A 16,620-nucleotide genomic window follows, 5' to 3' on the forward strand; every position below is an offset into this window, starting at 1 on the left:
TTCAATCTTCATGCATTTTTAAGGGAATGCAGCCGTGCACATTCATTTATGTATTGTCCAGGTGTGCTTTCACCCAGCAGCAGAGTTGAGTAGTTGAGACAGAGACTATGATTGGCAAAGCCAAGTAATTACTACCTGGTCCTTCATGAGTAGGAATTGACTTGATGGCAGAGAGTTTGAAGTTTGCTTTGGTTCTTTCCAGAAAAAGTGGCCCAGTCCCCTGTTCTCGTGCTTTTGATTTACTTTTCATTTTAAGTGTGGTTGCTTTGAATGTGTGTTGTGGTTAATTCACACTTTCTTACTTTCTCTTGCTACCTGGGGAGAGGGTACAGAGGGAGGAAGATACAAAACTGTATTCTGACCATAGCTCCCCTATAGGGTTTTAAAAATAAAGTGTTGTCCCTCCCAATAGTTTTTGTTTGGGTTATTTTTAATGTGTCATGAGCATTTTTTTATTGTATTGAAAAAATTTATATTTAGCATAGCTAGGTGGACTCAGTTTACATGACTTTGGGTTTGTTGGCCACAACTACAGCATCACAGTCAGCAGTCAGTTGAACATAGTCTGTCTTCTTGCCTTCAGGCCTGATCAGGGTGCTGACCTTGACCATGTTAGTGTCATAGAGCTTCACAGTTGGGTTGATCTGCTGTTTGTTGGCCTTGACCTCCACAGTGAACCCAAGTGTGCTGTTATCTTCCATCTTCTACATAGCAGATTTCCTGGGCAAGGGGAACTTGATGTTAAGCTTGTTTCTCTGGGAAGCTCTTCTGGGCAGCCTTCTTAGCTTCAGGGTCTTACGGACAGGAGGTGAGGTGCGGATTCTCCTTTTAGTTGGGCTGTGGACACCTTTGATCATGACCTTGTTGGCTTTTAAGTCATTACTTTGGCTTCTGTTGTGGGAGGGGCAGAGGTTTCCTTCTTTGCCTTCAGGGTCTGTTATAAATAGAAAAGGTCCCTAAGCATTTCTGTCTTCTCTAGAGTGCTTTGGTCCCACCCCACCCCCAGCCCCCCAGGCAAGCTTGAGCAACTAACCACTTTCCATACTATTTTAATGTGGGTTGGTGGGTTCTGAGGTTCAAACAGTTGGCTTGAAAATAGTCCCTTTGTATGTGGGGAAGGCCAAAACCTAATAAAAGGGTGGGCACAGTTTTTATTGAGATTTCTGAAGCAATTCTTAGGTTTTATTTCTCCAAATTTTATATCACTGCTTCGTGTTCATCAAGGATCTTTGGCTTTGTTTCTAGAGTATTTTGCAACTCACTTCACTTAAAATTTAATGTTTATAAGAGGCAAAGGGCATTTATAGAAGTCTAAGTAGAGATCTAAATAAGGCATGTACATATGAAAATATATATATGAGGATATAGAAATAGATCTATGCATATATTTATAGGTTTGTTTAGGTGGCAGATGGACATTGGGCCTCCACTCAAGCACTCCCTCAGTGCAAGAATACTTTGTTCTATTAAACTGGCATTCTATGATGCTCATCTTCCCGACACAATCACTGAAGACAAAGCAGGTGAATAAGCAAATGTGGTAAAGAAAGCTGATGGTGCCTGGCTATCAAAAGATACAGCATCTGGGGTCTTAAAGGCTTGAAGATAAACAAGCGGTCATCTAGCTTAGAAGCAACAAAGCCCACATGGAAGAAGCACACCAGCCTGCATGATCATGAGGTGCTGAAGGGATCAGGGATCAGGTATCAGGCATCATCAGAACAAAAAAAACATATTGTAAATGAGGGGGCTAGTGCAGAGTGGAGACCCAAAGCCCATTTCTAGGCCACTGGACAACCCCTTACAGAAGGGTCTCTGGAGAAGGCGAGCCAGTTGGTGCGATATAGCAACAATGAAACATACAACTTTCCTCTAGTTCCTAAATGCTCCCTTCCCCTCCTATCAAGATCCCTATTCTACCTTATAAATCCATCTAGACCAGAGGATATACACTGGTACAGATAGGAACTGGGAGGGAATCCAGGGCGATGTTCCCTTCAGGACCAGTGGTATGAGTGGCAATACTGGGAGGGTGGAGGGAGGGTAACTTGGAAAGGGGGAACCAATTACAAGGATCTACATGTGACCTCCTCCCTGGGGAACAGATAACAGAAAAGTAGGGGAAGGAAACTTTGGACAGTGCAAGATATAACAAAATAATAATTTATAAATTATCAAGGGTTCATGAGGGAAGGGGGAACAGGGAGGGAGGGGAAAAATGAGCTGATGCCAGGAGCTTAGTTGGAGAACAAATGTTTTGAGAATGATGAGGGCAATGAATGTACAAATGTGTTTTACACAATTGATGTATGTATGGATTGTGATAAGAGTTGTATGAACCACTAATAAAATGATTTTTAAAATTAATGTTTAAACATATGTATGACTAATTGAACCCCAAATGATTATTACCTTATTGACATGATCTAAGGAGGATATGTCAAGTTCTCATCATTCTTGAAATAAGAATTAGCTTCAAATGATTCTAGATATTTTCATAAATTTTCTCTAAGTAATATTGGATAAAATAGACTTGTAATCTCTTCCAATTGTGATACTATTGGATAGAATGTTCCTTTTGAGAGGTGAGATGAGCATAGATGTGCATACTTTAAATAATATATATGTATTGAGAGCTAATATATATTATCGATCAGATGTTTGTTCATTTGTGTGAAAATGCAGAGTACTGGACAGAGAAGTAAAATTCAACCCTGTCATTTGATAGGCAAGGAAACAGCAGTTGTCTACTTAGTCTTTGCAGCACTACAGAAACTAACGTCACTGCCATCGAGTCAGTTATGACACATAGTGACCCCTATGGGTTTCTGAGACTGTCACTGTTTTGGGGGGGACAGCTGTATCTTTTCTCTTTCTGAGCGCCTGGTGGTTTCTAACTGCCAACCATGTGGATCACAGCCCAACTTGTAACCACTGTGCCACCAGGGCTCCCTCAGGGCAGCACAGTTGGCAGTTAATGATAGAACCTGAAGCAGAGCTCAGATATCCTGGCCCCAGTGTAGAGAATTTTTTACTTTTGCAAGATACTAATTCAGTGAACAGCTAAGTGTTGATCCTATGCTGTGTGAGATGCTGGGCTGGAATACAGTATTCAGCTGTCTATCGTCCTAGTGAGGGAGATGAAGCATCTGAGTTGCATAAAATAAGTTAGAAAGTAACAGATAACAAAGGTAGAATAATGTAGTTCAGTGACAGGAAGTGATCCACCTGACCTTGCCAGGAGAGAAGTTCGGGCTGTAGAGTGCTTGATTATGGTAATATATTAGGCAGGAAATAAATATGTGTAAACTTGTAAAAGCAATAGTAAATGTGCAAGCTATTGAACTAGAAGATCGTTTATGCCCCTTTCAGTCAGTAGAACTGGTCAGTTTTGCAGTACCCTCAAAGATGACCTCTGTCCAAAGGAGCATTTGGCCATCAGGGTTTAATCTGTTTCAGGGTCAAGTTTTGAGGGCTTCCTTTTATCTAATTAGTAATCCATCCCTTTTAAGGCTGGGGAAAAATCAAATCTCGTTAACTTGATCAACCATTGCCCACCAGGGAATGCAAAGGCTGCTAAAATGGGTTTCTCGCCCCTCAAACTTCTAGTATATAGTTGGTTTTTAAAAAAATACTGTATGCTACATTGGTGTTATATTTAAAAGAAAATGAAGGTAAATCAGAGTTCACAAAGAGAAGAAAAACAATGCAGAATTTCCTCGTGGTGAAGGGAAACATGTTCGTGCATTTCTTTACACGTACAGGGCTTTTACATGTCATGTAGGACTTTGTCTAACACAACCGCAACCCGCTACCAACACCCTTACAAGGTTTCTGTGATCGGAAATCTTCTTAATACTCTGTTTTCTCATCAGTTTTATTAGCACTTTATTCACATGTCATACAATTCAGTAATTCAATCCTATCAAGAAGAGTGTACAATTGTCATCATAATCAGTTCTAGAACACTTTTTCTTCCTTATACTCTCATTGTTGTTCGTGTAATAATTTCCCCCTAATTTTGGCAACAATTAGCGTATAGTTTTTAAAGACACTTAAAAAATACAGGAAAAATTCTATAGTGGTTTGGAAATAATTACACAACAATCCTACTGAGTAGAGATGCAGTCGAATTCCAACGAGGTAGGGACACTATTTCTTTAGTATTTTTTTAAATCATTTTATTAGGGGCTCATACAACTCATCACAATCCATCCATTCATTGTGCCAAGCACTTTTTTGCTTTTGTAGCCCTCATCATACTCAAAACATTTGCTTTCTGCTTGAGCCCTTGGTGTCAGCTCCTCATTTTTCCCTCTCTCTCCCCACTCCCCCCTCCCTCATGAACCCTTGATAATTTACAAATTATTATTATTTTGTCATATCTTACACTGTCTGATATCTCCCTTCACCCACTTTTCTGTTGTCCAGGTAGGGACATTTTATTAGGATGAGAAGTGAAGGGGGAATAAGGATATTTAGTTCATATAAATACACAGTAATTTAAAAAACAGGTTCTCACATTTCAAAGAGGACCTGATGCAAGGGGCTTAAGTGGAGAGCAAATGCCTTGAGAATGATTGGGGCAGGGAATGTATGGATGTGCTTTATACAATTGATGTATGTATATGTATGGATGGTGATAAGAGTTGTATGAGTCCCTAATAAAATGTAAAAAAAAGAAAAGAGGAAAAAAAAATGATTAGGGCAAAGACTGTACAGATGTGCTTTATACAATTGATGTATGTATATGTATGAACTGTGATAAGAATTGTATGAGCAAAAAAAAAAAGAATTGTATGAGCCCCTAATAAATTGTTAAAATTAAAAAAAAAAAAAAAAGAAACCAAATAAAAAAAAAAAAAAGAATTATTTCTAAGTCCCTGACTTTAGGTGGTGTTGGACTGATGTGACTTTGGTGTAATTCACTACTATGTAATTTTGCCGCTAATTGTACCTTTTGCAGTTGAGTCAATTTTGACTCAGCAATCTGGTAAAAACCAAACCGAACTCACTGCCACTGAGTCAGTGATAACACACGATGACCCCCTAGGAGAGGGTAGAACTGCCCTGGTGAGTTTCCAAGACTGAAACTACTGGAGCCTGTCTTTCTCCCAAGGCGTGACTTGTAGTTTGGAACTGCTGACCTTGCAGATCGCAGCCCAATTCGCAATCACGACACCACCAGGGCTCCTCACTGGGAGTCCCAAGATTTGTCTCCCTTATTTGTCTAGGGACACTACCTTAGAAATGAATTCCCCATTGGGAAGCATAGAGGTAGATTAAGAAAAAGTGAAGGTTATTCATTACATCTTTGTCATGACCACAGTGAACAACAAGGATAAAGCTCTTAATTAAGTGTAGGTACTAAACAAAAAAACAACAAAGCAAGAACTGCCATTGAGTCGGATTCTGACTCATAATGACTTTATAGGACAGGTTGAGAACTGCCTCTGGGGGTTTCTCAGATGGTAGTTCTTTACTGGAGAAGAGCACCTCATTTTTCTCCTGCAGAGTGGCTGTTGGTTTCAAACTGCTGACCTATCAAACCTGGTAGCAGTTAGCAACTGAACTCTGAGGGAGAGAATTGGTATCCCTTTGGCATTCACTGCTGTGGGAAGCAGTACTTGCAGTGTTTTGTTCTTTGAAAAAGCATTGCTCCATGAGTGGAGCAAGTAGCTAATGTTAACTATTATATAAAGAGTCAGTTGAGGATAGTGGCTGACACTTGGCAGGATTAAATGGGGATTACCATAATAGAGGCTTTGTAGTAATGGAATCTGTGTTGAAATTTTTCTGAGGCAAGGTTGAGGATCACAAACTCCCAAAATGTTGGAGCTGGAAAAACTGACAACTATCCAGTGCTCTCTCATTAGAAATAATGGTAATTTGCATTGAAGTTACTATTTTGTGGTATTTTCTCTGATCAGAAAGGACTCATAAAAACCACCCTGATCAATGCCATAAACTGCGACGGAGGAGGAAAATCCAAATTACAGGCTAGTGCAGACCTAAAATAGTCTTCTTGAAGCTTCCAGGAGACCTAGCTTCACGTCATATGCCACCACAACTCCTGCTCTGACTCCAGGGGCCATTATCCTGTGTGCCGACATCATCCTGTGTGCCGGCATCATGTGTAGAGTCAGTTTTATTCTGAATGCTCAGGGTTTCCCAGAATTCCACGAGCCTCCAGAATATGGGAAAACCTGAGTTTGTCTATTTCTCCGCCATCCTGTTGATTCCAACAGAGTGATCCTCCACGACAGGGTAGAACTTGATTTTTGGTTTCCAAGACTGTAACTCTTTTTTTTTAAAAATAATCATTTTATTGGGGGCTCTTACAACTCTTGTTACAATCCATACATCAATTTTATCTGACATATTCATACATATATTCCATCATTGTTTTCTAGACATTTACTTTCCGTTGAGCCCTTGGGATCAGCTCCTCCTTTTTGCCCTCCCTCTACCCCGTCCCACTTCCCCAACCCTCGTGGCCCCTTGATAGATTGTAGATTGTTAATTATTTTCAAATCTCACACCGATCGGTGTCTCTCTTCCCCACTGGTTTCTGTTGTTCTTCCCCCTGGATGGAGGTGTGTGGTTATGTGCCATTCATTGCGATCAGTGCTCCCCTCCCTTTTCACCTCTCCCCCATTTCCCTCTACACTTTTGTTATCTCTATTCCCATTCCTGTACCTGTTAGGAGAGCAGAAAGCCTAGTCTTTGTCCTGAGGAGCAGTTGGTGGTTTTGAACTGCTAACCTTGTGGTTATCAGACCAATGCATGGATTTGAAAAAGAACAGGTATTTGTGTGGTGACTTACTATGCTTTTCATATCACTTTTTCCCTATGGAATTTCATGTAATCCTCACAGTCTTGGAGAGGTAGACATATCATTCAGATGAGCAAACTAAGACTCAGAAAATTAAGCAGAGCTGTGATTGCAGTTTACTTTCTAGATCAAGTCCCGTGTACTTCCTTTAATATGTTCCTACTTCGGGAAAGGTATTTGGTAGTAGAGAACAAAAACTTGACTTGCTTATTCTGAAGTTGTTTGTTTCCCCATGCTTTACTGTGTCGTGTGTCTGGCTCCAAGGAGAGAAAAGTCAGGGGACCAGAGTTCCTTGTGGCATTAGACAGCACAATATATGGCGCAGCAGAGGCCTCCTCTAACTTTGCTAGGGGGAAAGAGAATCAAAAGGCTGACTCCTGTGAGGCAGAGGTCAGATATGCCAGGTTCTCCAAGCTTTCTACCAATTCTGACACTAACTGCCTTTCCCACAGGCTCTCTCTGCTTCTCTGCTGTGTTTGATAATTTGTTAAAATTACCATACAGAATTCATAGATCATACTCACAATTGCTGAGATTAACAGGGAAGTGACATGTTACAATTCAGTATCAGCAAAGGCTTAGGATATAGTTCTTCGGTCAGACAGCTTCTCAGCTGTATCCACAGATGAGGCATATGGGACATTGGCCTGCTTGGACAGCAAGTTCTTTGGCTCCATTGATAAATACCTAGAGATACCCACTCTATCACAAGCTTTCTACTATAAGGGACTTAGCTCTTTTGCCCCACGGATCAGGATGAGGGTGCCCACTACTGCTAGACTCCTGCTTCTGCTTTATGTATTGCCCATGTTTTCTATTTCTGACCCTCGCTGTACTCCTGGATCTTGGAGGTTTCCAGTTGTGGTAGTCACCCTATCTGGTGTCAATTTAAGGATTAAGAGTGTAGGGTTGAAGTCTAGGCTGTCAATCTGGAGAGAGCCAATGATACTTTTGTGGGCTTGGCCTTCTCCTGAGAATTCTGGGAAATCTGGTACTTCCTCCTTGGAGGCAGAAGACACCTCTCTCTCTGCTACTTCCTGGAAGACATTGCAGAAGACAAGCCACATGGACGCAACCAGACCCGAGAAGCTGGACAAGCCACCGAGAGATCCCTGCCAGCACTGAGATGCTTACAACTCCACTGAACCCAAAGACTTTCTACCCACTGGCCTGTGATCTTCCACATTCGGTGTCATTACATGTATTTCGAGAGTCTGAAGAGGACTTTATAGATTGGTATTTGACATATCAGCTAATATCGGAACTATAGACCTGATCTGGACTGGGCTGGGATGTTTTCTCAGTGTTCATTTGCTCTTGTATATAAATCTCTTTCTTACACACTTATATGTGTGTCCATGGATTTATTCCTCTAGTCTACCCAGACTAACACATCAGTCAAGGGATCCTGTTTCTCTTAGGAGTAGTCAACTGCCTACCTGTGTTCCAGGATTGGCTCTTTAAAATCTAGTAATAAAAAACCTGACCAATCCCTTTGTTAGGATTCCATACATCTATTTGCATGGTTTCAACCCTAAGGGTTCCACTGTAGGCAGTTCAGTCTCCTTGGTGGGCCGCAAACACCTTATTTGCATACACCCACCCAATCATTAGGTGGGAGTTACAAGACCATGTCAAGAAAGGCCAGATAAAAGTGATCTGTCATAGCAAAGACAGTATTAAGATCCTTTTTTTTTTTTTGCGGCGGGGGGGTGTGTGTGTCTAGAAGTCATTGCCATTTCACTATCCACTTGCTCTGAATAAGTCAGAGACCCAACCATTCTGCAGTGTGCCTTTATAGTCTGGTTTCCAAGGGTCTGTCAGCTCTTCCTTCAGTTTTTAACATGCAGTCCTTTGATTCGTGTTGCTGAAGGGCATCTTTTCTCTGAAGCAATATGTCCTCCTTTATTCTAGAGATATAAACTTACACAGATGGGGGTGATAAAATGCAAGAGAATTTATAATGGCTTGCCATTAGAGCTACAGTGCATTGTTTATTTATTAACATTGATTCTTTTGCCAAGTGCTTTAGGTAGGGAGCTTCTTGGCTTCTGACTGCCTCTGGATAATTTGTCACCTACCAAACGGTGTTACTGAGCATCTGATTGCCATTGAGGGGAATTTTCAGGATTGTAATACCCAGGTCTTGGTGACCAGGCCAAATACATGATGCTGTGACCTCAGGAGACTGCTTACCAGCAGAGAGGAGAGTTCACTCCCTGAGTAGTTCTTTGTGTAGACAGGGACCAGCAGCTTATTTGAAATGCATGATTGTAGACTCTACCAAAGCTACTCAACTGAGATCTGCATTTTAGTGAGATCTTCAGGGAGACTGTTTAAAAGTTTAAAACGACCCCTATGTCTGTCTGTTTTAAGGCACAAAAGAGACCAGATCTCAAATGTAATTTAAGGAAAACAGTTATTAAATCCTAATAGGACCAAGACAAAGACACACCTGGATGAGGGAGACCATTAGCACAAGGTGGTAATAGCTTCCCACAGGTTTGCTGAGATTCATGGACCTACAAAAGGAAGCTGTTGCAAAAGTACGATTGGCAGCAGATCAATACATCACAGTTACAGGTGGGACACCAGACGCGGGAACAGAGCAATGACTGGGATGTGTGCACCATGTTAGACAGAAGGACCTTCTGAGCAAGGCGCAGGGCAGGCTCACGACTGTGTGATCCCAGTATGGCAGCCTCCATCACCCAGACAAGACCCTAAGGGAGACTGCCTCTCCCTGGGCTGGTGAATTCAGTGGAGGCTTAATCTACACAGGATTCTACCAAAGGATCTTGGGCTTTCACTGTTAACCATTGCCTTCTGCAAATGGAATGCTCAGAATTTAAGCTCTAACACAGTTCCTTGGCTTTTAATAACCACATGCAATTGAGCAGTACACATGCATATAATTGTAGTTTGGCTCTTTGGGTAAAGATGGTAGACTGTGGATACAGCTATTTTCTGACAACATTCAGCCCATCTGGTAAACTTACCCAGATTTAATATGCTTTGGCTGCTGTAGCTGGAGGCGCTCCTTCAGTAGGAATTAAAGCTGCAAATGGTGTGGTCTTTCTTAGCAACAGAGAAGAAAGAAATCCATTCTGTATGATGAGCGAAGTGTACACAGAGTGGAACCCCTCACCCAGCATGTAGGTTTAGTGTACAGTGGCACGGGCCCAGAGTACAAAGTAATTGTACACGGAGTGAGCTCGAAATTAGCTGAGCAGCACTATCTGGGTTAGCAAGACCCTATTCCCACAGCACAGCTGGAACAAAGAGTAGCTTCTCATCGACATTTTGGAGAAGACAGTGACAGCTCTGTTGGTGAGGATAGTGGGTGATTGGCGTGAAGTAACCTTAAATTGGGGGAAGAGATACTAAACAATGATTTAGGCTCCCTAGGTAGAGAACCTAGGGGAACAATAGACCTAATTTTATGTGTCTGGGTAGACACTGCAAATACGTTTTTACCCAGTCCTTGGTGAACCACAGCGGCTAACCACACCATGATGACCTTGGATGCTGACATTGGAGGCATCATGGCATAAGCCAGGGGCTGCACCAAGGAGGACTTAACATAGAGGCTGAATGAATAGAGCCCTGCCTTGGGTTGAGAACTGGGGTACTCAGATGGGAGAGGAAGCAGAGTGACCGCCGTGGGGCTCTGGAAGTGTGGAAGTGGCAGTCATTGGACCTTGCAGGCAAGCCCTGGCTTGGTGGGTGTCCAATGTAAAGGGACCCAGAATCACCTTCTATTTAGTACCTTGATCCCCTCCTCCCCCCCCCCCCCGCAGTAATATGACAGGTTCTGATCTGTTAGGCAGGGACCTGCACTTGGAAGAATTGATCCTGGAAATTTCCCCCTTGCACCAATCCCCATACTTAGGGTAAACAGAGCCCAATTGAATGGGAGATTGAACTCTGTAAGGCAACAACTCATGGGTTGCGGCTCCCATGGAACCGTACTAGTGTAGACTCCTCATACCGACAGTGTCCAGAGTGCTGTGTCATTGGGAAAATTGATGATGTTATCAATACAATCACCTTACACCTACCAGGGGGATGATTGACAATGTTTTACTTTTTGTTTCTATGGGTTTTTGCTTTCCTGCCTTTAGGTTTTTGTTTCCTGTTTTTGTTTTGTTTGCTGGTTGATTTGTTGCTATTGTTGGTGTAGTTGGTCTTATGGGGTTTTGATTTTGCCATAATACTACCACCAAAGTAAACCTGAGCCATGTATATGCCATGGACAAGCAGATGTTTCTGGACTTCCACTTAACTCCAGCCCCAATCCACGAACAGTTAGTTCTGATGATATGGCCCTGCTCAATACCCACCTTCTTTGAATCATCACTGAATATAAGGGGGCTCCAGCAAAGTGTGGTGAAGGAAGCAGATAGTGCCCGTCTATCAACCAGAATAGTGTTGGGGGGATCTTAAAGGCTTGTATTCAAACAAGCAGCCATCTAAGTAATGGCTGCTACTTTGTGGTTGGAATGAGGGATGATCTTACTTCAGTCAGATCCATCTGGTGCTTACTTTGCCTGAAAAGCCACAGCGATTGGAAAGAACTATGTGAATAGTAAAACATTTCTGGAAAAAAGATACAATGAAGACCTAGAACTTGAAGATCCATCTACACAGCCATCTCAACCCTAAAGGAAAGCTGTGAAGGACAAATGACACAGGAGTTGGAATCTGCAATGAAACTGGATTTAGGAGACTGACTCCAAATGAAGGTAAGGGCTTCTGTAGTGTAATAGTGAGGTGACTGAACAATCTGGGATTTCATATCATCTGTCTACTCTTAACATGTTTAAAGTATGCTTTATTTTACAAGCTTTTTGTCAACTTATTTCTGTATGGTTTAATGGACTCATTTTTAAGATGATGCAAATCTTAACTTAATACTCCCCTTCCCCCCCCCAAAGAATAAAAAAGTATATATCTAACCTTTGTCTATACAGCCATGTGTACCTTTCCTTTGATTAGGCTACACAGAGCAGTCCGTGATTTCCCCTCAGTAGCGATAGATGGGCCACAGGTAGTTGAATGACCTAAGAGAGTTCAATCAGAGAAGAGAACTCAACGCTTTTGAAAAGCGTGGCTGTACCAATTCCACCTTCCAAATCTGGCTAGACCAGAGGATGTACACTGGTACAGATAGGAACTGGAAATGCAGGGAATTCAGGGCAGATGACCCATTCAGGAACAGTGCTGAAAATGGCGATACCTGGAAGGTGGAGGGAACGTGAGGGAGAAAGGGAGAACAAATTATAAGGAAGGATCTACACATAACCTCCTCCCTTGGGAATGGACAACAGAAAAGTGAGTAGTGAAAGGAGATGTCAGACAGTGTAAGATATGACAAAATAATCATAATTTTAAATTATCAAGGGTTCATGAGGGAGCAGGGAGGGAAGGGGAAAATGAGCTGATATTAAGGGCTCAAATAGAAAGCAAATGTTTTGAGGATGATGGCTACAAATGTGCTTGACAATGGATGTACGTATGGATAATGATAAGAATTGTATAAGCCCCCAATAAAACGATTTAAATAAAAAGTGGATGTAACCCTGATGTCCACTGGCAGCCATCTTGTCATCATGAAGGGATTATTCTTGAAATGAATTAACACTGAAGTTGCCAAACCAGAGTGACTAAAGGAACCCGGAGCCTTGATTCTTGAGCTGCTCATATATACTGTGCCTCAACCTTCCCTACCTCCAGCCATGCAGTTGTTGGTGCTAATGAATTTTCTCATGGTTTATGCCAGTAGTCCTCATGGTTTTGGTATTGCATGCTGGTAGAAGCATCCTAATGCCCTCAGATAGTTGGAGACGATGCCGAATATGTGGGTTGTGAATCTGCTGGATCTCCTTTGTAAGTAGCATTTCCTTTGTAAGATGTGTGTTAATCTGGGTAAACTAGAGAAACAAATTTACAAACACGTGTGTTTAAGAAAGAGTTTTATATATAAGAGCAATTGAATATTGAGAAACCATTCCAGCCCGGTCCAGATCAAGTCCATAATTCCGATATTAGCCCATATGTCCAGTACCAATCTATAAAGTTATCTTCAGACTCAGGAAACACATGCAGTGATGCCAGTGGTGGGAAGTCTTGTGGATTCAGTGGCATTGTAAGCATCTTAGTGCTGGCTCAGGGGTCTCCATATGGTTCCTACAGCTCAGGGCACTAACCTAGCTCCATGTGTCTTGTCAGCTACAATGTATCCCAGGGAGTGAGCAGAGAGAGAGTGTGTCTACCGCCTCCAAGGAGGAAGACAGGAGTTCCCAGAATCCTGAGGAGAAGACCATGCCCACACAGAGGCCTCATCAGCTATGACCTGATTGACAGGCTAGACTCCACCCCCTTCACCCTTAATCCTCCCAAATTGACAAATGATTATATAACTACCACAAGGTGGTTCTAGGTTTTTGCCTCTTAGGCTTGTTAATATTGCATGTGTTTGATATTATTACCTATAGTAATCAATCACAAGTTATATTTCATGTGTTTAATATAATTACCTATAATAATTAAGAACAAGTCTATTTATTTTTCTTCTTTTTTTTAAATCATTTTATTAGGGGCTCATACAACTCTTATCACAATCCATATATACATCAATTATGTCAAGCACATTTGAACTTTCATTGTCCTCATCATTCTCAAAACATTTGCTCTCCACCAAGCCCCTGGCATCGGGTCCTCATTTTTTCCCCTCCCTCCCCGCTCCCTCCTCCTTCATGAACCCTTGGTAATTTATAAATTATTATTTTTGTCATATCTTGCTCTGTCCCACGTCTCCCTTCACCCATTTTTCTGTTGTCTGTCCCCCAGGGAGGAGGTCACATGTAGATCCTTGTAATCAGTTCCCAAGAACAAGTTTAGAAGAAAGATGGCATAGAAGGAAAACGCTAGAGAAGCAGGCAGCACTGAGAAGCTGTCCAAACGAGGACAGCCTTGTGCTCAAGTCGATCTGCTATACTGAGGAGCTGAGCCCCCTGGTTTACTTTGCTCCTAATTTAGTGCTTGGACTTCAGTTTGCTCATCTGTAAAATGGGGAGAAAAACTAAATAATGAAGGTGGAAAGTGTCAGGAAACTTGATTCCTCTTTTTAAAGTTTCCATATTTAGAAGAGATTTGGAAGATGGGCATATGTTTTGTCTCTTTTGGAGATGAGCAGTTTTTCACTGGCAGAGAGGACTTGGTAGATGTAACATAGGCCTTTTGAATGGACCTTTTGTAACACATTGAACATACTACCAGCTTCTTCTATTACTTTCCTTAATTAGGTAGAAGGTAAGGTAGCTGCTGCAAGTTAAAAGTTATGGAGAAGTGAATGTGAAAAGGTTCATAAGGTGTAATTGATGTCCAGGCACCTGGGTGGTGTATATATCTATTCATTCAGTGTTGAGAAAAGCTGGCTTTATTTTTACTAATAAGCCTGATGATGTCTTTATGACATGGGAAAAACCAAATCTTAAATGTACATTGAGGAAACTATTTGGGATACATGGTTATAATGTGTGTGACTCATTGTTCTGTGTTCACTTTTTGGCAAATAGAAATAATCTTGGACTAGTAGATGCTTACAAAATTATAGATCCAGGTGTCATAGTGTCATTATTTGGATTTTCGTTAAATTATCTTTGAAATATGCTAGACGATAATTGCAGATTGAAAACTGATTACCTTCTCTTTTCTTCTGCCACCCCCGTAGGGGATAGGCGCATTATTATAGTACTTAAAATGCCTTTGCAATTCTGACAGTTCACATCTTTTTTTAATGTGACTAAGTCAACTTTACTTAGTCTGCAAAGTGTATTGGAAGCAAATATCCTTTTAACTGTGATAAAACATTTAAGAACACATTTAAAGATTGGAAAATAACACTGCAGAAACTCTGCCAAGGTGGCTGATGCAAGCACTTGAGTTCCACTGTTAAGGACAGATATCAGCAGGTAGTTAACCATCTCTTCTTAGGGATCATTCGTGATGCAGTAATTTACACAGCGACTGAAAACCACACTCACTGGCACAGAGTCAATTCTGACTGACAGTGAGCCTGTCACGTGCCCCTTGTGGTTCTTGAGACCTTAAGTCTTTACGGGAGCAAACAGACTCATCTTTGTTTGTGGAGCCGCTGACGGGTTCAAACCCACTATGCCACCAGGACGCTTTTAGAGACTGAATTTAATTCAGAGTGTCCTGTACACATCTAGTTGTCTTTGTAAAGCAACGAAGAAAGAGCATCTTAACAGACTAGTCTAGGGAATGTGGGAGCAAATTCTTTAAAATTTTAAAATGCCTTCAACAACTTTAAGATGCTTGAAAAATAACACCTGAAGTGTTGCATGTCATTGAAAAAATTTTCTTTTGATCTTTTTCTTCTACTTGAGTTGTTTTTAATTGCCTCTGGTCTCCAATCACTTATGTTCTATAAGGTGTACACAAGTAAAACTGCCCATTTGTGGTCTCTTAAGTATCAATCTTAGTCACGGCTCAGATTTTTACTATGTCTTTGCGGCATTGTTAGTGTTGTGTTATATTAGAAACTTCTTCCTCTGATATGTAAAGGAGAGTGAAAAATCTGACTACTCTATGGGCATTAGGTTCTTCACATTTAAAGGAAATATTTACTTGATATTTTAAAACATTGTTATCTTCTACCCGTAAGTGAAACCCAAGTGAAATGAGACATCCTCTGTCTTCTCCCGGGGCAGCTGTGGACTGTGGAAAGCCTTTGGCGTCGTCATGCACTGATAGGGAGTGTGTGTTCTGTCATCATGTTTCCTGTGAGTTGATCACGTTTAAAGAAACGAGAAAGCGCCAAGTGGTTTGACACAAAATCCACCCTGAACACATGACCTGAAAGTCATTTATTGTACACATATTTCTGTCACTAAAATTCTACATGCTGCGGAGTTAGCACTGACCAAAGAGCCCCTCCCCTCCCCACACGATGGTATTGACAGTGTGGGAAAATCCTCTGATTGTCACTGTCGCCTGCTCAGAAGAAGAGGTGGTGAGGAATGCTGTTCCTCCCGAGGGGAGGGAGTAGTTGGTGGTCTGCCCCTCTCGGTTCTCAGCACCGGCAGAGGATCTGCACAGGGAGATGTTTCTACAAATATGGTTTTAATCCCTAAGGGAGTGCATAATAGGGTTGCCATCGCCTCTCATCTGGATCAGTGCATTAGATTCCTCATTGGTCTCCCTGCTTTCCCTCTGGCTTCCTGCGAAGTCTACTCACAATAGAACATCTTGGTAAAACCTTAGATGGTGTCACTCTTGCTCAGAACCTGCTAGTGGACACCTTGTCTCCATTGTGCCTGGAAGAGAAGGCATAGTCTTGACAGTGACTGCAAGACTGCATAGTCACTGTAGCTCTCTGGCCTCCTCTCCAAATGGTTACTCTTCCCACATTCATTTATCCTCAGTCACTCCAGTTACTGCTCATTCTCAAACGCACCTGCTGGGCTCCCAGCACAGAGTCTTTGTATGAGCTGTTCTTCTATCTAAGGTGCCACAGATGGCCACACTGCGCTCCCTCACCTCACCTCACCTCCTTTGGGTCTTTTCCCAACTGTTTCTCTCCTAGTCAGGCTGACCCTATAGAAAACCTTCCCTTCTCTGAAGGGGCCTTTCTCTTCTGGTACTTCGTGTTCTCTCTCTCTCTCTCTCTCTCTCTCTCTCTCTCTCTCTCTCTCTCTCTCTCTCTCTCTCTCTCACTCACACACACTCACACTCACACTCACACTCACACTCACACT

At 41.9% G+C, this 16,620-nt stretch overlaps 1 protein-coding gene and 1 pseudogene across 1 annotated transcript in view; both read left to right on the forward strand.

Annotated features, from left to right (window-relative positions):
• LIMS1 (LIM zinc finger domain containing 1) overlaps nucleotides 1-16,620 on the forward strand; it is a 168,476-nt gene that overhangs the window by 24,137 nt on the left and 127,719 nt on the right. The window lies entirely within an intron of this gene.
• On the forward strand, nucleotides 9,776-11,612 carry LOC142461553 (proteasome subunit alpha type-2 pseudogene; annotated as a pseudogene).

The sequence above is a fragment of the Tenrec ecaudatus genome, chromosome 11 (genome assembly GCF_050624435.1).
Source record: "Tenrec ecaudatus isolate mTenEca1 chromosome 11, mTenEca1.hap1, whole genome shotgun sequence".
In the NCBI taxonomy this organism is placed as follows: domain Eukaryota; kingdom Metazoa; phylum Chordata; class Mammalia; order Afrosoricida; family Tenrecidae; genus Tenrec; species Tenrec ecaudatus.